This window comes from Oxyura jamaicensis, chromosome 6 (assembly GCF_011077185.1).
Source record: "Oxyura jamaicensis isolate SHBP4307 breed ruddy duck chromosome 6, BPBGC_Ojam_1.0, whole genome shotgun sequence".
NCBI classification, from domain to species: Eukaryota; Metazoa; Chordata; class Aves; order Anseriformes; family Anatidae; genus Oxyura; species Oxyura jamaicensis.
In genome coordinates this window covers 7,657,500-7,671,718 of record NC_048898.1, presented here as the reverse complement: position 1 = coordinate 7,671,718, position 14,219 = coordinate 7,657,500, and positions in this window count along the sequence as shown.

Genomic DNA, 14,219 nt, shown 5'->3' with positions numbered 1-14,219 from the left:
GCTCATTAATTTCTCAAACAATGATGAAGGAGAAAAAAGGAGAAGGAAAAAAAAAAAAAAAAAAAAAAGGAAAGAAACGAAATTTTAACTGTCCCAAGCTGTCAAAGAAGAAACAATCCTCTCCATCTCTGCAACACCTGGAAGAGCTGATTATTACTGCAGATCCCAATTACAGTGACAACACAGCAACATGGATGGTTCCTTAAAAAATAAACAAACAGAGATGAAGCAGTGTTATTGATCACTGTTATTAGCATAGTGGGTCAGCACAATTTAAACCCTTCCATTAAGGCACAAAGATGGGTTTTCAAGATAGGGCATCCGTGCAATTATTGAGCTGAGTAGGAGGTAGAAATGTAATTATGTAAACTAACTAAATTAAGAGGATTGCACAGTTCATTAGTGTCCTTTTTTTTTTTTTTTTTTGGTCAGCATTTTGGATCACCAGCTGCTATAGAATTTCATTTCCATTAAAAAGCATTAATTGCATCTCTTCTGTGAAAGCAGAAGAGTGTGCTGGTGTGAGCAGCTCTACCCTGGCAGTTGTAGTGCAGGTGTGGAAATGCCTCCTGTGCTTTTCCAGCACTCAGGATGGCCAGCCCCTATCCCCTCACCGAGCCTTCGAGGGGACCACATACTCCTGCCAAGTATACCTACAATCACACTGGTTTGTAGGAACCAGTATAATCGACATTGTTAAGGATTTAAGGTGGTTCATTCAGGAAATATGGCTGAAGAGAGTGTTCCATTTTGCTAAGTAATTTCTAAGCACAAAGCCAGGCCCTTCCTCAGAGGCGCACCGCTGTGGCCAGAGAGAAGAGCCAGGGGAGGCTCAGTTGCCGTATGCCACACATACTGAGCTGAGACAGGGAACTCATTTCATGCTGGCACTCTGAAACAAGCCTGAGAGAGCTGGGCATGCTATTCTGAGTTAATTGCAGGCAGGCATCAGTGCTTGTTTCCCAGAGACTGAAAAGCCTTGCCAAAACAACTTCCCTGGAGTCTTGCTGAGAAATGTGGTGTCCATCACATACCTGTGCCACTGCTGCTTCCTCCCCCCTTTCTCTTCCACTCCACTGCAGGGATGAACAAGCCCCTGCTGTGTAGAGGCTCCAGGAGGGATTTGGGAATCTGTAGGCTAAGACCTAGGCATAGCTTCAGACATTTCACACCAGCTCTGGCTTTATTCTCCTTCGTTTTACTGTGGGGTAATATAAAAGTAAGATATTGCTCTACGAACTACCAGATAAATGCAAAGTACACCTTTGGCCCTCAGCAATGGAGAAGTTTCCCATCTATAGGAGTTCAGTCTGAGCAGAGCCATTCAGAACAGGAGAGTTTGCTACTCATCAGCTTCCCATGACTCTCCCCTCTGCAGAGGGAGCTCTCTTCGTCATCCACCACTGTCACACAGACAGGGCTGGCTGCAGGAGCCCGTGCCAGCTGCTCCTCTGCCTCCAGACAGGGTGTTCAGTCTGCAACAGGCAAATCCCAGCCTGCTCACATCCCTGCTTCTTGTGCTTTTGCTTGGTTTAGATTTCTTTTTGTATGGAGATGTGTATTGTTTTTTGGTTGTTGTTGTTCTAAAGACAGGGGATGTTTTCATTGCAATGCCTTAATGTTTTGCCTCACAGGCTGGTTGCTCAAGCTCCTTCCATATGACAGTCAATGCTGAAGAGCTTCATAAAGATGAATCTCTCTCTCATATGTGTAACGAGTGTAAATTGATATACCACAGCCAAGAGGGTGATCAGACTGGCCTTATTTGCTGAACAGTAGGTTAAAAAAGTCCTAGATCTCCCCTCCACCAGAGAAACTGCTAAATACAGATACAGATGTTTGCAGGAGAGGTAAATGCTTCTTCGCTCAAGAGATTGTTTACATAATACTTTTCCATACGCAGGGGGAAAAAGGACCTAATTTGGATGCCTATGTAAAAAGACGGATGTTGTGCTCTGTGAGGCTGGTATAGAAGCGTATTTTGTGGTTAATGGCTTTTGAAAAGGTTTTACCTGCATTAAGCACCAGACTCCATACTTGTTCTTTATAAATGAGCATCCTGCAGGTTACTAAGCAAAAGGAACCTATGGAAAGCTCCTCTTGCCACATGCAAATCATTGCTGCCACATTGGCTTTTCCCCTGCTGACTGTATTAATGTGTTGTTTGCACAGATAAATTAGGAACTTAGAGCAGCACATTCAGCAGCCCTCAGTGCCCCCACCTACACACGCCTTGCTTCGGCACAGGGAGGACTGCTTGCACACAGCGGAGTTTATTGGGATGACTCATTTATAATATAGGGATGTGATCACACAGTAACCACCACGGAGCAGCCTGCGGCACCAGGATCAACACTGCAGGCTGCACTTTGGTGCGCTGAGGAAATTCATAAGGTCCCGACAGACAGAGCACTGCTGTGCCAGGCTCAGCAGGCAGCATGGGTCTGCTACTTTTATTCTGCCCAAATACCTCTTAACTCTGTAACCCTACCTACTTATTTTCGTGGGATTTCTTAAGGCAAGCTTTTGCAGGAAGTGAGCTGAGCTGCAGCTTTCTTTTCCAAGAAGAGCAGCAGCGAGGAATAGCTGGAGAAAGGCAGCAGGATGGCAAGCCTGCTGTGGGCCTGGAGCAGCAAAGAAGGAGCAGGCATTAAGTCACAGCTCAAAGAGCACCACAGAGCAGCAAAGCAAGGTTTAGGAGGAGACAGGAGCCACGTGCCATCCTTTGCACGTGAAGCATAAGGTTCCTCACCCTGGTGCAGCAGCAAAGTGACCGAGCCTGGCCGTACATGACACAACTTCTGCTACGCAGGAAGGACCAGACTAAAAGAGCTGCTGTGAAAGAAATGACTTAAGGAGCTGTTTTAAAAAGCTTGACATAGATTTTTCTCTAGGTGAAAACCCTCTGCTAGTTATAACAATGTTCACCATGGTCCAAGTTCATATCAAGATGCATCAATAGAGAATCACTGTGAGATTCCCAGATTAAAAAAGTAAGAATATAAGTGAAGAGACGGAAAATTTCAAGATAAAATCACAAGGCAACAAATTAAAAGTAAATAAATACACATATTTAAATTATAAATCAGAGATGACAATAATTGTTACCACTCCATCTCTTCCAGATCTACAAAAATATTTAAGATATCAATGGAAAGAGTCAAGCCCTTTCTGACATTCCTTCAGCCAGGCCCCCAACAGAGTCCATAACACCTCATCCCACTTGTGCCATGGAAGTCTGTCTGCCTCTGACTGGAAAACCAAGCAGAGTAAGATATGGGGGCTGAAGTGAATGCCGTGTTTGTGCAGAGAGCTGCACTCTTTGAGCACTTTTTCTAGGGCTGTGCTTCAGAAGGCATGTTAATCTTTTTTTTTCCCCATTGAGTTTCACAACTGCCAGGCAAGATTTAACATAAGCCATGCACAGCCTCTCGTATTTGTTACCAACATTTGTGATAGAATGCTCATAATAGACTATTTATCTTCCTTTTGGCTTTTTTTAACACAAGAGAACAGAAGTTACTGTTTCTCCTAGTCTTGTCCTCTTAATAGCCACAAGAGTCCCCTGCTTATGAAGAACAACTTTTCTTCTGCCACGGGAAGTCTGCAGCCTCGCTTCTTGGGTTTTTGGCCTCACAACACAAATTCCATTAAGTTCTAGAACTGTTTAAAATTTGTTCTGCAATTACTTACGCCTTTATTTACTAATTCAATTCAAAAAGTATTCAGTGTTTGTGCTTTTTCTGCACAAGTAAATATTTCCTCAGTTTGTCTAGTACGTATTATTTTACAGTGGTATGGTTCCTCTTCATTGAGCCCTTCATGTAAAGTTTCCCAAATGACTGATGCTAATGCAGCTGTCAAAAAGGTTGAAAATATTTGACTTTCCTTTTCACTCGCCCAGATCCATAGTTTTACACACTCTGGATCTATGTCTTTATCTCAAACGGTACAATGAATTAACAATAAATAACAATGAATAACGATTTTACTAGGTTAATCGATATATACCTCACCTCTAGCAGGAGAAAGCTCCTGTACAGTTAATTAATCCATTTCTATGCCTAGAATTAAACAAACTATGGGGATTGTGGCCATATCTTGATAGCTCTCCCTGCTTTAGTGTCAAGAAGAGAAAGCAGGTTGACCTAGCTGCAGTTGTTGGTATTTTTCCTAAACCTTGATATTGCAAATACATTTGGTGTATCCAATTGCCTGAGTTAAAGGGGAGGGGGAGATACTTCTGCAATTCTAAGTTCTCGTTAAGATCAGTTTTGAGCATTCTCATACATGTTTAGACTTGTAATATCTAGATTATTTCTTTCACCTAAAACCCTCATCACTAGATTTTCAGAACCGTCTAGCCACATTCCACTGTTCTTACTTGCATCTTGACTTTCGCTAATACAAATGGCACACTTTTGACTTAATTCCCCATTTTGGTTGATTTATAAAACAACTCAAGAATATGCTTCTTAAAAATTCAAGGTTATTCAGATGAGATGCCAAGGCAGTGATCTTAATTGGACCAGAAAAGTAGTTATTTTGGACCACTTCTTTGTTGCAGAAGTTTAATTTTGTATTAAAACCATTTACAGGCATTTTGCATAGTCATTCGTTGATTCCTGTTGCCTTCCTTTGCATTCTAGGATATAAAATACAATTCTGTATCTATTTTTATTGGTTGTCCTCACACAGAGAGCATTAAAGAAAACATTTTTGTATAAAATGTAATCACAACCAATCTAGAGAATAGAACTGAGATCTTCAGTATGTTGGGCCCAGTGGACAAGATATATTTGCATCTGGAGGTGTCATCATAAAAAAGGCAAGGTTCACCAGACATCATTGTTTAATCTCCAGTTGCTCTCAGTTCCTTTTCATCAAGCCAAAGGAAGGTATTGCCATCAAGCAACTCTGGCATTGCTTTTGAAATCATCTCTTCTCTATTTTGTTATAATGTACCACCAGGACTTGACTGGAAATGTCAGATTGTACAGTTCTACGGGAAATGTTTAAAACATACAACAGCGCAGTCCATAGTTCTATCACATTTATGTTGGAGGGATGCCAACAAGCCTTGGCACTGAGCAATAAATTTATAATATGCTCCATGGGAAGGTTTCACTTTGAAGTGTGGCTGAGAGGCTAGCAGCAGTTAAGTGGGAAGTAAACATATTAGAGTCAAGTAAAATTAACTGTCAGGGTTGGACCCACTGCCCAGAGGAGAAGCATTTCGAGGCAGAACCACAAGATAGGGTATGTGTATGGGGCAGATACTTTGGCATTTTGGTCATACGATAGATTATGATTAGCTAGTCTTACACTTTTATCTCCCAAGTTTCTTCTGTAGGGATGAAGAGGAAAGAACTGTGGATGAGGAACCCAACAAAAGTGTGTTAAACCAGTCACTGGTCTTTACTGGTAGAGACGTCTCTACCACTTGACTGCCTTCTTTTGGAGTGTGTCTGGAGGGGTTGGGATATGCTGCGCATCATTCCTGGAGCTGCATTACTGGCTTGCTTCAAAGGAGTGTGGATGAGCTGTAGCACATGGGAGCCACACACCAAGCACACTTGCTGTATTTGTCATATCCTATGTTCATATCAGATGCAAGCAAAGTGATGCTTGACCAGCATGCATAACCTGCTGCCTACCACAAGCTGATGTAAAACCCTTCTCAGATCCCCACTGTATAAATACTAAAATAAAACTTGCAATTTGCTTCCAGATAAATGTATATTTTTCATTGTTATATAAAAAGGTCATATTTGAAGGGCATGGTGCAGATGCATATGGCCAAGGCCAGAGCACTCAGAAAGAAACAGGACAAGTCAGTCTTTGTATGTCTGACAGATGCTCTCGGCATTCAGAACTGGTGCTGAAAAAAAGCCCTTGAAAATGCTTTGAAAGTCAAGGCCATGTTGTGCACAGCACATAAATAAACAAGCATTACACCATGCATTAGCGTAAATTCCCAGGTGAAATGAAACTATGAAGTGCAATGTACATGGATATTGTTCCTTGGTTGTGCTACGTTCTACTTACTAAAAACGTCTGAAAACCTCTAAAATGCTTTAAAAGGTAAAATGACATGATGCATGTGAGAACGAGACAAAATATCAACTCCAATAAAACAAAATAAAGCCACTTAGAATTCACTGAGAAACTTGAGCTAAATTAAACTGGATTTGCTGTTCAAAATTTACCTACTGATGCTTTTCCAATTTCCTTCTTTCTCCAACTCCTGCTGACTATTTTGAAGCAGAAATTCATCAAGAAACACCAAACTAGAGCATCACCTTTCTCGGTGAAGCTGTGACAAACTGTGAGCAACCCTCTTATTAAAAATAGAAACTTTAAACTGTTTATTTCAATGCTTCAGGTAGGCACTCGGATTTCTGCTGTCTCCCACAAACTCTGCAGTAGAATGACTTCACTATTGTCCTATTACTTCAGCTGTTTAGAATAAGAAAGGAGCAGCCACATAACATTTTTATGGCTACAGAAGGGCACAACAAAGATCCTCAAGTTTGTTGTCCTGACTTCAGAAGAGGGTAATAAATGATATGAGGGAAGAAGGTAAGAGATAGTGTTCACAATGAGTTACGCAGTCAAAGGAAAAATAACCAAATGGCCAAAACTGTCAAATAGGTTTCAGGATTGGTTATGTGTATATCAGAGAAAATCCCCCAGGAAGTGTTTATCTTGCACCAATGGGATCTGGTGTCCATCCACGCCAAGGACTCTGCAAGAGCCTGCAGCTAATATTGTGGAAAGTCATCTGCTGCACATGCACAGTGTGAGGCTCTCAAACACTAACTTTGCAACATCTGAGACAATTTTTTCCAAGTGAGTCAAAGCTACCTTTCCTCTACTGAGGAGCAAGCTCATGGCAAGAGTGAAGTTCTAAAAGAACCTACTTCTGAGTTATCTGAGTGCATTCACAGCCCCTGAAGGCTTTTTAAAAGAATTGAAAAACTTCTTGAAAGAAAGAAAAAGAAGAATATTATGCTTTGGATCAGTGGAAACTGGACAAACAGAATCTTGCAAAATGTAGCAAAAAGAACAACTAAGATAGGGCCTCTATGTTTGAGGAAAAAGTAGTAGTATTCAGATAAAGTACCTTAAAAACCCTTAGCAGACTATTAAACTAATGCATTGAAAAGCAAAGTTTTCATGGAAAATCCAGCAGTAGAAATTACTGTAGGATTTCAACCTTTTTACTAAAAAGGCTGGGTTTTGGCACAAGAAGCTTAGCCTATACTTTTATTAAATTTATTAGCAACTAAAATCCTTCATTGATCAAGGCTCTAGACTTTTTTAGGATGTAAAGAAGCTTAGATCCAAGGGTCACCTTGATATCACAATACCCTCTGTCCTTTTTTTAAACCTGGTAGCTGAAGCTGCACCATAAGGTAGCAATAAATACCTAGTCACTTGTTTCCCAGGCTTAGATAAAGCATATTTTCAGGAGTAAAGAAAGCTGAACCAGTACACTGATTAAGAAAACATTATTCCATTGCAATTTAACACAAAGCCTTTGTTTCCTTTTCATGTGATACTCAGAGTACCTTGAAAATAAAACTAAATGATAGAAAGAAATCCCTATTCCAGATATGCAGCAGAACTCCCAGTCAGAATCCTGCCAGCTCTCTCTCTGGTGCATGGTATTTTCCCCAGTTACTTTTCTCAAGACACATCTCCAAAAGTTATTGTGAATTATTTTGAAGAGGACATAAAAGAGGCCAGTCTGTCACAACAACAGCACGCCTGTGCTGCCCAAGCACCTGGGATCCCAGAGGCAGGGTGTACCTTTTGGGGGTTTTGGAGTGAGGGCTGTGGATTTCCGTTGTGACTTGACAGCAAAACACGACCGGATGCTATCTGAATACTGAATCAGATTTGCGGGGAAGCTGCCTTTCCACAATCCTTGCACTTTTATTAAATTTGACACTACACATGGAGATAAAAATAGCCAGTGACTGCATTCTGCTATTATGGTAAAAAGGATTGCTTTAACATAAAGCTTCCAAACTGAAGGTCCAGGCTGTGTTAAAAAATTTAACATACAATCTGCAGTGCTTTGCTCTTCAGACAGGCTTGCTGGGATGGAGGCATGTGGGCAAAAGAGATGCTGGCCGGCACAGGCTGTAGTAGCACAATCTGTCAGTGAACTATTGAGCAAACTACGGTGTTGCTTGGAGCAAACAGAAAAAGCGCGGTTTAGTCTTAGAAGAGCATGGAAATGGTGCAGTAACCTGGCCCACGAGCTAGGCGTGGTGGTGCTGTCAGTGCCCCCTATCCTGTGGTCTTTATTAATGAGGGCAGTGAGTTGTGCACCGATTCTCAGTACTAAATGCGTGCAAGCACTTATAGTTCCCTGCCCCTACAAAACGTAAGGTACACAAACAGCTTGTTTGTATTTCCAAACACGAGGTACTTCAATTTCTATAGTCTCAGTAACGAAGTTCTAGTAATCCTTGCCAGACAGCTCTCAGCTGGAGAGGCAGCTCAGGTGGTTGTTTATTTCCAGTGTTATTGCTAGTAGATAGTTTCCAGGCATTATTAAATTCCTACTCCCTAACAACCAATTCCCTATTATTAACATGCATTGACAGCCCACTCACTACCTGTAAATGTACACTGCATTTGGCACCAATCAAGCTTCATTTGCTGCCTGAGAGTATGGATTCAGTTTGATGGGCACTATCAAAAACAAACCACAGAACTGCCTGGGGCCAGATGATGCAGATAAGTCAGCGCAAACTGAAATTTCATCTAACAGCTGGAGAAGTCAACTGGACATCATCACACAGTGCTGCACAGTATAAAAGGACAGAAGCAATTGACTGCATTTCTAGCAAATTATAGTGTATTTTGCAGGCTCACAAAGATTTTCCACTCCATTATCAAACAAACAAAAACATGATTGTGAAAACTGAGGAACATGTCTTTATTATTTGTATGAGCATCATGAATACATCTGTTAAGATGCCTGACTACTGATGCATGACTAGTTAACGCAGTGGAACATTAAACCGAGAGGTCGTTCGAGGTACCAGACGTACCTTCATTTGCCTCTCTAACCAGCAGGGCTCCTCACACCCTGCTGGGGCCATCCTGCTGCAGCGTGGGGCTGGAGAGAGCTGTCCTGGTGTGTGATGCTACAGACCTGCCTGTGGCATGCTGGCAGCAGAGATTTTGAAAACTTAAAAGGTTGGGTCCTGACAAATACAGAGGCAGAAGTAATGCTTGCAAACTTTTTTCATAAGTTAGTCATCCAAGAACTAGACCTAACCCAACAATGAGTTGAGCCTACCTAAATTCTGACAAAACCACAAACTTGTGCCTGTATTGCATTGACCATTCTCCCTCTTCCTGCTGGTAGTCCCTTGTTTCAGAGGACGAGCCCTCTCTCATTCAGTTTCCATATTATTCGCCATCCATGAAGGCAGACTGTATCGGGGAGCAAAACTGGCTAGTGACGGTGAGGTAGCACAACTGGTTAGCAGCAGGCACTCTGATCACAAAGCATGATCTAAAAAATAAGGGAACTGTCAGGTTCCTTTGCCAAGAGAAGCACAGGTAATAAACCCTGCACTCAAAAAAGGTTGGGTGTGAGGCTTTTTGGAAAGGAGGTACTGAGAGAGAACGGGCAATGTCGGTACTGGGATTACTGTAATAACAAAGGCAGCTATTAGAAACAGAGCTTTGAAAGCCTGTTGAGAAAAAAAAAAAAAAAAAAAAAAAAAAAAAAAAAAAAACAGTACTCTTTAATTTTGTTTGTAGAATACAGAAAAAAAAGTGTCCTAACTTTTCAGCCAGGGGAAAATCCCACAACATTTTACTCAAATTTCCAGTAATTTCCAGTAATGTGAACAATCAGTAAGTGACCGATTTTAATGAGACCTCCAAGAGCTATTAGAAAGCTAATGGTTTCTCAGATGATATCGCTTTGTCAGTTGATTACCTTGCTTCACGTTGGGAGCAAGTGTGATTACTGCCTTCAGGGATCAGCAGCAGCATCTCTCCTACCAACAACAATGGCAAGCAGCGAAGCGCCTGACTTACCCTCGCTGCCTGCCCTGGGCTTTGCCCTCAGTGCCATCCCAGGCAGCTGGCAGAGCTGACGCTCACCACCTCGAGGGCAGCAGCAGCCACCAGGCTGCCTCACGCCTGTCCTGACTTACCATCTCTGCTTTTACTGCTTAACCTCAGCCCTAAGTGCCTCAGGTGGCTGCTGTGGCTTGCCCACACAGGCCACTCGCTCCACAGAGCACTAAAGCTCCACGAGGAGAACAAATGCCTACGCTAGTCAAGAAGAATTTATTTCTAATAATACATTTCCAGGCACTGATCACCATCTCCTGTGGTGTTTAACCCATACGACACAGCAGTGGCATATGTATGGCATAGGTATGAGAATGACCTACTCAGAGTATGTACAACCAAAATTTCTTGCTACAAGAGCACCCCTAATCTAGAAAAATTAAAAAGAAAAACCAATGTTGGAAGCCACACTGATGCCATTTCTGGGGGAAGATCCCTAGAAGCATGCAGTCCCTAGGCAACATCACTTGCTGTTCAAAGGGTGAAGAAGGACCTTTGTCAAGGGACAGCCAAGACAGTGTTGAGACAGATTGTAGTCCAGTTGTTATTAATCCTTCTGGAAACAACTGCATTGCCTTGAAGGCTTTCCAAGTTAAATACTTTAATATTTATCATGGAAAATGCCGAGTATCATCAAGATATCTGTTTGCAGTTCTTGGCTAATAGCTGAAGAATTGAATCAGCTCTATTATTGCTTTTATTGCTGACATCTGCTTCTCCCTCAAGATGCTCAAATAACTGTGCCCAACATATTGACAGAGAGGAGAGAGATGCAAACCAAAAATGAAAAGTGTCCCTGGGATATTATCAGGCCCATTGATATTAAATTTGGAAGACTGCTGCTTTGTTATGGCATGTACTTAGACCTTAGGCTAAGAATACAGTACTGTAGTAAAGTTGCCTCTTTTTCTAAGATACAACCTTTGTATTCATACATCTGGGTCATACTGCCAGTGTTTCTCTTGCTAAGGAAGTGAAAGAATATGTGCTTACCCATAAAAGCTGCAGTAATATTAGGTTAAGGGTAAGAACCTGAAAAAAAAATAAAAAGTAGACCTAGTGAACAGAATTATCCTCCTGATCACTTGTGCGGAGAACGTAAGGAAAGGAAATTTGGAGCCCTGAATTGACATCTCTGCTACTACTGAAACAGCCCCAGCACAGCCTCCTGTGCACATCATTTATTGTGTACATTTGGAATAACCCACCTGGCATTTTCTAGAGAAGCATTTGAATGTAGTACAGAACGCTTTCCTCACTCAGACCTATCCTCATGCATTACAAGGGGAGAAGTGACAGTGAAAAGGAGAGCTCAGTCAAGTGGAAGAAACTGGCTAAGATATTTTGTGTATTATATTCATTACAGTCATGCCCAGGGACAAAACAAGTCTCAGGCACTGTTACGCAAAAATCACGGTGAAACACAGAGTAAGAGCTGGTGTGAGTCCTGTAAAGCTTGCAGCCACATAGACAAGACAAAAGCCACTGCAGAAGGGAAGCATACAAAAGGACTGTGAGCAGCAGCAGTTCTGGTAAACATCTTCACAGTGCCAGAGAAATAATTTTACTCTCCTTTAATTTCATGTTTGATTTGTGGTGGGTGAAAGCGTGAACTTCTGGTGGGAAAGGACCAGAAAAGTGGAGAACCAAAGGGACAAGACAGCAAGGAGAGGGAGGAAGACCGTAGGAGCAGAAAGCTGCAGAAGAAAGCTGCACAGGATGCTACGAGGCAGCTCTCAATCTACAGACTAGAGGTGGAAACAGGCACAAAGACATTTGCCAAAATATTCTCAAAAAAATGTAGAACACCACGGATGAATTGCCCTCTCTGTTGCTGTGTGCATAGGTGCATAGTTTTCCTTTTCTCTAATTCGCCCCAGAGGTCTGCCCACAAACAAAGGCAGTGCAAGTTTTGTGGCCCCGTCCCCAGGCTGAGCAGCTGGGAGCTCTCCTGCAGCTTCCTCCTCTCCCCGCTGCGATACACGGCACAGGCACGCAGCTCGGTACTTCTCTGAAAAGCACAGCATCAAGGCTTGCAGGTGAGCAAAAATATCACTCCCGCCAACAAAATGCTCTCTAAGGGACTACTGTTATCGTTGATCCAGACACTTTGGAGAAAATATTATTGAAAAGCCATCGGACAACATTAAGTATCCTCATTAAACACTGTCAAGCTGACATCGTTAAGTTACAAAGATTGATCAAATATGTTTGAAAGAACTGCAGGAGCAGCAGAAGGCCTCACAGTCATTACATTATTTTCTCGGGCTCCAAACTGTACTGGGAATATTATATTGTGGCTGCTTAAATGGTTTCAGGGCTGTCTTTGAACTATACGCAGAAATTATTCTGGGACAGTTGGAAATAAAATGGTGAGCCTATAATTGTTCATATCTTGGGGGAAGCAAGAATTAGTTTTGCACACAAATTTCTGGTAACTTTCCAGTTCTGAGAGACAAATTACAATAACTTGGCAGCAAACAAACAAGTGCTATTTGCTTATGCCATTAAGAAAAAACAGAAGAGAGTAGAAAGAAAGATATGCATACAGAAAATAATCTTCACTGCCATCCCCAAACCCAAAACGTAACCAGCCTGGGTTGAAGACACTGGGTTGAAGCCCTGCAAGTTTTACCACGTCGCAGGGTTGCAGCTTGTCCAAGGAGTGTGTTTCAGTTTTGTCCAGTTTGGTGCTTTTCTACATCTTTTCAATGTCTCATTTTCCAAGCCTTACTTATTCTCTCTCTCATTTATGTGTATTTGACCCAGATTAAAGTCAAAATTCCTGAGGGGCAGGCCAGAACCTGAAAAGTGGACCAAACGTGATTTCCACTTTGGGAATTTTTCCGTAAAACATCCCTTGACAAATTGCAGAAACTGATTTTATTGGTAAATATATTTCTATATTCCCCAAAAGCCTTTTTAGTTGAAAAAAAAAAAAAAAAGTGAGAGAAGAGAAATTTCAGTTACTTCTACTTCATACTTCACTCAGCAGAGTAATGAAGACAATGAAGGGGACAGTCAGTGTCCTGCATCATCTGGGGAAGGCAATTTCTTTTTTTTCAGCCATTAATCTTGGTGTCAGAGTCTCTGGAGGTTTCATCCTTCTTCTCTCTACCCAGAAATATTTACCTTAGCTTTCAAACTGCTTGAATTTAAGAAGAAAAGAGCTCATCATTTTGTGTGTAATTTCAGCTGAAAATAATTCCAAAAAGCTTTGGTGATACATACTTAAAATGCAATGTGTTTAGTGCAGAGAAACCTCTTAAATTGCTGCTCAGGGGACTGTCAGAAATGTGTTGCTCAGTGAGTGGCTTTGCCAACAGGAGCAGATCAGAGCTTTTCTCAGGGCGATGCTCTGGGGAGCAGGGAGAGGGGGCCTGCAGCGTGGAGCAACTCACCAGGGTGGCTCGTACAAGCTTCACCCTTTGTGCCATACAAAACATTCCTTTACCCCAAAATAGGCAGCAAGAGTGAGCTAGTTCTGCTAGATGCTACCAGATGAGACATCAGGGAATTCATCGTACTGTTGTTTCCAAGAGACGTGGAAGTTGTGCATAAGAATCTCTTCTAGATGAAGTTACTTTGCTCTCAGTGAGCAAAATGGTCACAGCCTTTCCCACCAGACCAAACTAAGGCAACTGTATCCCCAAGTCCCCAGAAGATGGGCAACCACGACTAAGTTTTAATTTTGCTTACTTTTGGGCTGCACAAACGCGCAGTGCTAACTCAAACCAAATTCCCAGCGGGCTTGCTGCAGGCTGCGGCTCCCCGGGTGCCTCCCTCCCCTCCTGGCGGCGAGCCTGGCAAAGCAGCGGGGGCAGAATACGAGGGCTGGGAGGAGGAGGAGGGCTCTCTCCTAAACAAAACAAAATAACTAAAGATAGCTTTGTTGGATCCGAATGTCACCAGGCAAGAGGAGGAGCTGAAGACACACTTCAGCTTCAGCCCCATATCAGCCAGGACACTCATCCACAAACTCACCAAAAACTGTGCCTACACAAGGCCCTGGTAGCTGTCAGCCCAGCGATCAGCCCAGGAGGCGACGTGCGTTTGGTGGCACCTCCGGAGGGCCCCCGGAGCTGAGCCCCTTCCTCAGCACAGCC